Source organism: Nycticebus coucang, chromosome 17 (assembly GCF_027406575.1).
Source record: "Nycticebus coucang isolate mNycCou1 chromosome 17, mNycCou1.pri, whole genome shotgun sequence".
NCBI classification, from domain to species: Eukaryota; Metazoa; Chordata; class Mammalia; order Primates; family Lorisidae; genus Nycticebus; species Nycticebus coucang.
In genome coordinates, this window is record NC_069796.1 from 85,762,573 (window position 1) to 85,771,109 (window position 8,537).

An 8,537-nucleotide genomic window follows, 5' to 3' on the forward strand; every position below is an offset into this window, starting at 1 on the left:
CCTCTCTCCACCTCCTCCTCCCTCTCCCCACCTCCTCTCTCTCTCTCTCCCTCGCTCTCTTCCCCTCTCTTTTCCTCTGTTCTCTTCTCCCCCCTTCCTCTCCCTCTCTCTGCCTCTGTTCTCTCTCTCTTCTTCCTCTTCTCTCAGCCAGGGCACTCACCTTCCCCTACCCTTGGATGTCAACTCCCTGGGCCTGAGTCCTTCAGAATCACACCACCAGCTCTCCCAAGCCTTCTCCAGCTTGGGGGTGAGGGAAGGGCAGATTATGGGACTTCTCTGTCTCCATAACATGGAGACAATTCCTGTAATAAATCTTCTCATGTCTATCTCCTGTCAACTCATTTTCTCTGCAGAACCCTTAAGCATGGGTTGCAATGTCTTCTCCAGGCTTCTGCACAGGGGCTTATAATTTTAATGTTGCCAAACTTACCCATCTTTTCCTTTCATGTTATATGTATATTGTTTGAGAAACTCTTCCCCACTCTGACTCATAAAAATAGTCTCATTTTTAAAGAAGTTAAGTATCGGTTTGTTTTCCCTATTTTGGTTTTAATCTGACAGGAGTGGGTTTTCAAAGGGATGTGAGGATGCCCATTTCATCACCTGGCAATGACTTGTTCCCACTCTGGTTACTGAAAGCCAACTTCTCAGTATGGATCTGCATGCTTTGCTTTAGGTGTCCACGTAGTTGGTAATTCCACTATAGTCTTCCTTTTCTCATAGTTATTTACTTAACCCTGCCCTGGTAACACCCTGTATTACATTAAATCAAGTCTGATAGGACAAGGCTCCATGCCCAGTTTTTCCTCTCTGTAAGGAGTGTTGTGGCTATTCCTGAACATTTACTTTCCCTATAAACTTTTAGAATCAGTTTGTTAAGTTTTACATAAACATTTTTGGGATTTTATTGGAATTGCCTTTGTTGCAGGAGGACAAGGCCCAATGGAGAAAAAGAGCACCCAAACACCACGTTTATAAGAGGAAGGGCTTTATTTCAGCAGGTGGAGCAGCATAGAAGAATTCCAAATGGCCACGCTCTCTGACTGGCTTGGTCTTTCCCTTTTTATCTCCAGTCAAAAAGTTCCACCCCACAGGTACCTTTCTCACTGGTCAGTTTGAATCAAGCAGGAGATGCTGTTCCCCCCCCCCCCCCCAGAACTACAGGATTTCACAGAAGTGGAAATTTCCAGGTCCCAGGAAGTCAAGTCTACAAATTCCCAAGAGCTGAGTCCCCGTGGAGGACCCCGCAGGTGTATCCTGTGGTCTCCTGGAGAAGGCCTGTTCTCCTGGACCTCACCCTTCTCGGGTGTCCTCTCTCACCTTGAGGCTACATGTTAACTTGAGGAAAACTGACATCTTTATCATAGGCATTTTCCTACCTGTGAACATGATAAATATTTGGTTAGATTCATTCCTAGATGTCTTGTCTATTTGCTTGTTATTCTAAATTGTATGATTTTAAGCTTGCATTTCCTGGTTCTTTGCTGTGCATCTGCAGGAATAGAGTTGACTTTTCTTTACTCCTGGATTCCCATCTACTCCTAAGCTGTCTGAGACTTCCGTGGATTTTCTCAATAACAGTCCTATCCTCTGTGATAATGTCCATTTCTTTTTTTTTTTTTTTTTTTTGCTGTGGCATCACAGCTCATAGCAACCTCAAACTCTTGGGCTCAAGCAATTCCCTTGCCTCAGCCTCCCAAGTAGCTGGGACCACAGGCACCCGTCACAATACCCGGCTATTTTTTGTTACAGTTGTCATTGTTATGTAGCTGGCCCTGGCTGGGTTCGAACCTGCCAGCCTCACTGTATGTGGCTAGTGCTGAGTTCACAGTGGGTACTGGGGCCTCTTCTCCAGGCTCTTCCTGCACAGGGAGGGCTGTCCCCATAGGGGCCAGGCAGAGTGGGGATGTGACCTACCTCCTCAATCACCCTGCCCCTCCTCAGTCACCCCACCCCTCTGAAGAATGATTTGGAAATGGCATAGGTCAGAGCCAGCCCAGCCCACCCTTGCACTCAGCCTGGAATCCAGGCCCTATGGGGAAAGGGTGTGTCCAGAAAGCCCCACAATGGGTGGGGTCCTTCCTGCTGGCCTGGAGGTGACCAGTCCCTGTCGATGTGTGTTCTCTGCGCAAGAGGGGGAATATGCAGAAGGTCTCCCCTTGGGGCAGGTGAGGGGCAGGGCCCTGTCCCTGGACCTCTCAGGTCCCTCAGGCTCTGGGGATGGGAGAAGGGACTGCCACTTGCTGTCCTCCCCGGAAGGCTGGGCCATCCTAGAGCCTTGGCTTTGGAGAGCAGTCCCCTTACCTTAGGATTCTCTAGAGACCCAGCCTGTCTCCCCCAGCTCTCTGCTTCCCCATACCCTGGGGTGCCTACAGAGGGCCTCAAAAACAGTAGAGAGATGCCCTGATTCCCAGAGGCATCCTGGCCCTGGAACTCCCTCTTCCCAGAACACCTCACAAACCCAGCCTAAAACTGTCTATTGTGAAATCCCGCTCGGCTCTGAGGATCTTGTTAGCACAGCAGCCTTGGACAACCCCAGGGCAGTGAGCAAGGCCCTCGGGGCTCCAGGCCGATCTTGGCAGGACACAGTCTCTGCCCACTGCGGTAGTCTCCTTGTAGCCCAGGCTACCTGGGATTGAACAGCTGGAGGAGGGTGGAGCCTCCAGACCTTACACCTGCCCTGCCTCTCCCTCCCCGTGCAGTCCTAGTGCCCGAGCCAGACTTCCAGGCCTCAGTTTGATGCATGGAACCTACGGGCAGGCGCAGGGGCAGGTTTGGATGAGGCTTCAGGAAGGGCTGCCGGGTTTGCTGCTAACTGTGGGTACTTCAAGGCAGGGCCTAGGCTGGAGGGACACCTAGGGCTTGGCCTCTCTGACCTGGCTTGGCCTTGTGTTTGTCACCTGTGCTGGGTAACAAGTTATCACAAACCTAGTGGCTCCTATTTCTCGGCTCACAGTTCCTGTGGATTAAGTCTGGCCACAGGTGTCTGCTCAGGGTCTCCACAGACTATAATCCAGGTGCCCTGGGCTGTGACCTCACCCAACTCAAGGTTTTCTGCACTCACATTGCTCCCCTAAGTCCAGCCCACCCAACGTCGTCTCCTCTGAGTAACTCAGAGTCAGTGGATTAGAGATCTTCATTACATTCACAAAACCCTGTACCTTTCCCCACCCGTGTACCCAGATGATGGGAATGAAATCCCATCCCACCTATGCTCAGAAGGAGGGGATGAGGCAGGGTCATTTTAGAATTCCCCTGCCCACCCTTCATCCTTGTTGTGCCTGTGGATTCACAACAACCCTGGAGTGCATAACAAGCCCTGGTTGTTGAACACACTGCGGTCCATCTTCTTATCAGCCCAGCAGGGTCCATCTCATCGTGCTTCCTCCAGAGGAGAAGACTGAAGCTCACAGAGGCACGCTGAGGGGCACACACTGCTGGGAGCTACAGGACACATTGGGTTGCTGGGAAACAGAGCCTGCAGTCTAACCTATTTCTTGCCCTTGAACTCACACAGACCTCATCCTGCCCAGCAGCATAGCCTGTGACCAATACCCCTGTCCTCCAGGCCAGGTGCTGGATGCATAAGGATGATGGCAGATTTGCTATGCACCCTTGGGGTGTCACCCTCCTTCTCTGAACCTCAGCTTCCTCATGCAGAGGGAGCGCTAAGCCTGGACTCGGGTCAACATGTGCCCCTTTCATGAAGCAGTACAGGGGAAGACATGGGCTCCCAGGAGAGTGGAGGCTGCTATGCTGGGAGGAGCTCCATGGCCTCTCAATCAGGAGGTGGAGCTGTGTGACCTTGGACAAGCTGCTTTCCTTCTCTGTTCAGGGTTAAGTCTCTAGTGACCTCCCCTTTGACAAGGAGAGTGATTTCATCTGCAGCCCCAAGAACCCCTCTGGGAGGGCCATTTGGAACACTCCCCACTTGCCCCAGTGGCTCAGCCTGCACCCGACCCGCAGCAGATAACAGAACTTGCATGTAGGTGCTCAGTGAGTGAGTGTAGACAGGTGATTGACTCCACTCAGGGACGACACAGCTGCCTCCCGCTAAAGCCAGGGCAGCTGCTGCTGGGCTATAAGCCCTTCCGCTGCACAGGGCCAGGCACTGCCCGCTGCTGAGAGGAGGTCCGGGGGTGCTGCCTGGGGCCTGGCCTCCACCTGCCCCATACAAGGGGCCGGCTGCCCAGCCCTGTGTACCTACGCTGTGCCCTGCATGGCCACGTGTCCTCTCTTCACTCTCGGGACCTAGAAGTAGGGTCTTATTTTTGGTTACAGATGGGCCTCTGGTTGAGTACTTGGTAGCCTATGGTCATTGGAGCTTTTCCCATGGTAATAAGTGTTATTAAAAAGAAACAGGCAACATTCAACATTGGGGCTGGCACTCTATTTCTAGAAACCTCTCTTCAACCCCCATAGGTCAGCCTCATTTTAGGGGTGACCAAACTGGGTCTCAGAGAAATAAACTCTCAGTCCAAATCCTCAGCCTATAAGTCGTAGCGTGAGATTTGAGCTCAGGGGTTTGATAACTGATGCTCCCCGCACATCCCCCAGGCTCTGCACACAGCCTGAGAGGAGGAGGGTCCTAGGGTCAGGACCCCAAGTGGGCAGAGTAGGCATAGGGAAGGCAAGATCCCAAAGCCCCCCAAACACCGAGATAGGTGTCAGTGGAGAATGACCAGGGCCTGCTGCTCCCAAGCCCCCTCCCCAGTGACGGGCCCAGGTAAGTGGGAGATCCGTGTCCTCAGAGTTAATGTGACAGGCACTCCCCGTTGCATCCAGAGCAGGTCTTCATGTCCTCCTGCTTCCAGATTCCCAGCCTACCCCACAGACGGTGGTTTGGGGTCAAGGTCGGTTAGGTTTATCAGCAGTTCTGATAAACTCCTTCCCACCAGAGTGGCCCTTTTGGAAAGCTCGGTGCTGCCCCCTGGTGGATGAGGCATGGGGTGGGCCCTATAGCTCTTGGTGGGAGCAGGGAGTGGAGGCGGTAGCGGAGTTGGAGGGACTCCCTGTCCCACCCCCCACCCCACCCCCAGGGACTCTTCCCACCAGCTACCTCTGGTGGGCAGCGACCATCTCCCCATTAGGGCTCGGTTAAACGAAGGGCTTGAGGGAGGGAGAATGAAGAGTAATTGCCTTGCCTGGTGGGTGTACACAGAGGTTTCTCCTGGGGTGATGGAAATGTCCTGGAACTAGATGGTGGCAGTTGGGTGACACTGGGAATACACTAAATCCCACCAAACTGTTCACTTTGAAATAGTCATATGCTATCTAGATATCACCTCTTTAAAATAAATGCTTGGCAGAGTGTGTTAACTGGGATACCCACAGATGCCCTGAGCCTCAGTTTCCCTGACTTTAACTTAGTAAAGAGACAGTGTATGTTGTGTTTCCTGGGGCAAGGAGATTACGGGGAGTCCCTGGGATTCTTGCAGATGAGGAGGAAGGCTGATGGTTAGAAGCAAAGTGTTAGGATTAGGATTAGGGTGTAGGGTATAGGGTTTAGGGTTAGGGTAAGAGTTTAGGGTTGAGATGGTTTAGGGTTTGGGTAGGGTTAGGGTTAAAATTGTGTTTAGGGTTTGGGTTAGGGACTAGGGTGAGGGTGAGCATGAGGGTTAGGGTGCTCAATATATTTGTTGTATCCAAACTTTGGAATTATACCTGAAATTTAGCAGATACTCAACTTTTATCTTTTAGAATAAATGGTGTTGGTATTGGTCTCTAAGCAGATTGAAATATGCACGATCTTTTGATATAACTTTATACATTAAAATGAACGGGCCAGGCTCAGTGTCTCACACCTATAATCCTAGCACTCTGGGACATCTAGGTGGGTGGATTGCTTGAACTCAGGAGTTCGAGACCAGCCTGAGCAAAAGCGAGAGCCCATCTCTAAAAATAGTCTGGCATTGTGGGAGGTCTGTAGTCCCAGCTACTCAGGAGGCTGAGGCAAGAGGATGGTTGCCCAAATTCTTCAGCCCAAGAGTTTGAGGTTGCTATGAGCTATGACGTCACAGCACTCTACTGAGGGTGACCAAGTGAGACTCTGCCTCAAAAAATAGAAAAAAATAAAATAAAATTAAGTTTTGGCTTTTATTTTTTGAGACATCAAGTTTTTTTGGCATCACAGGTCACTGCAACCTCAAACTCCTGGGCTCAAGCATTCCTCTTGCCTCAGCCTCCCTAGTAGCTAGGACTATAGGCACCCATCACAAGATCTGTTTTAGTAGACATGGGGGTTTCACTCTTGCTCATGCTGGTCTCGAACTCCTGAGTTCAAGCAATCCACCCATTTTGGCCTTATTTGTAACATCAAAGGTATAATCAGTGTAATTTAAATGGCTAAAGTAGACAGAGATGGCCTTTTATGTGTCACTCAGGACTGCTACATGTATTTATGGATGTTGTTTGTATGGATATACCACTCCACAGGATGTCATTCCCAGACTCTAGTGCACACGGCTTGCCCTGGTGTGCAGCACATAGTATGCACACAGCTGCCTGATTTGAGCACATCAATCTGAGCAAGTCATCACCAGAGCTGACTGAGCAGGTCTGGCTAACTGGAGAGGGGGTTCTCACTTCCCCATCTCCCCCTACAAGTTTATGTTCTGGTAAAGATGTTCACCTTCCCTGATAGAGGAGCATGCCCTGTAGTCAAACACAGCCTAGAACCCCAGTGGGAGCCCCATGCAAATTCTAGTGCCTTTCAGCCATCCTGGAGTAAGGGAGTCCCTCAAGATAGAACTTAATGGGCTTTCACTCTTCCTAACAAGGTACTTAAACACACACCAATGTCTTTTTTTAACCCAACTTTTTGAGGATTGTCTTTTAAGTGCCAAGAGCCCCCTTAGCTCTCTGTTAACTAGCAATGTCACTAATTTTAAAATTTTCTCGCTGTTTAGCCTCCTAATAACCTTAGGTGGGTCCTTCAGAATTTCAGAGGCTAATTTTAAACACCTTATACTTACACACTTAACATTTATATTCTAAAACTTAGTTCCATCCCCTCTAGATTCTGGGGTGTGGTTGAAGTTAGGCATGAGGGGCTGAAGATGAGGCAAAAACAGCAGCTGGAAAGCTTTAGCAAGAGTCTAGATGAAAGATGCAAAGGCTCACGCTAAGTCAGTGGCAAGGAGGTGGCGAACAGTTTGTGGCTACCACTGCCACTGAGGAGGAAGACTCTGTGAACTCAGAGACTGACAGAATGATCTAGGGTCAAACTGACAATAACTTTAGGGTTCTGATACTGGGCATCTGGTGGTGCCATTAGCATGAGAAGTAATAAGAGAACTAGGTTTGGTGAGGGTCTACACACAGAGTTCAACAGCCTATCAAAAGAACAATTGTAGATCCAAGAATGTCAGTAGGTTTTGGATTATCATGACAAATTAAACAACAGGACAAATGGCACTAGTTCATAGGAAGTAAAAACACTGTTTGCTTTTAAGATTCCTCTTTGTATAATTCCCCCACTTCCTTGGGAGCAGCATTACTGATACACCTCAGAGTAATATGTCTATCATCTCATGCTTGACAACATCTGAAAATTTCTCATCCCTGATCCACTGTGGTAGCTGTTGAAAACACTGACCTTCCTCACGGGATCTGCTACTTCTCGCTCTGTTCAGTGTGACTGCCAAGGCTTTCTTTCATTGTATGAGCAGGACTGTGCAATTTCTGATGCATTTTCAGAGTAGTGCAAGATCTAACTCTTAACTTACCAGAAAACCTTTTGTTCTGTGATATAAATACACATATGGGCAAGTTTGCCCTTAAGACTGTATAACCTAGGCAAGGGTTAGGGTTAGGGTTCCAATAGCTAGTGGTTGAGGAGTGTTGCGGTACTGAGAAAGAGGCTGGAAATGCGAAGTGGGACTAGACATGGTTCCTGCCATCTGTGAGTTTTATAGTCTGAAGGGGAAAGCAAATAAATCAAGCCCTGAAGGACTGGGTAAGAAGTGAAATATTGGAACTTAGGAACAGCCAACTTGCACAGTGATGTTAGAGAAGCTTTCTGTTGATGGTACGTGCATCAACAGCAGAATGTCTGCTAGGAATAGCATCCAGAGCAGTGTATATATGTGTACCAAGTGCTCTAGAAAACCAACTAATTTACTCCAACTTAGTAGATCCAGCAAACCTTTTCATAACCAGACTGCATTTAAGCTGGAATTTGGAGCAAATAAATCCTGGGAATGGGAAACCTCAGGACTTATTTGAGGAACTGGGTGATGTCCTTCACCAAGATCAGATATAGCTTTGGGGCTGTAAGACAGTGAGAGACACATCCCTTTTGGAAAAATGAACAGCAAATCTAAAGTTAAATAATACTATAACATTCAAGAAATACCAAGAGGCAGTAAATGATTTAAGAGCTAAATTAGAGGAAAGGTCTGGAAGCTGACATCTGAGGAACGATGAGGTCACCAGTGTGCCTGACTCCTAAGGTCCCTACCCACACAGCCCTGAGGTCATAGGCCCCTTGCCCTGGGAAGTCTAGCTGTGCAGTGGATGCTAGGTAAGTGCTAGTT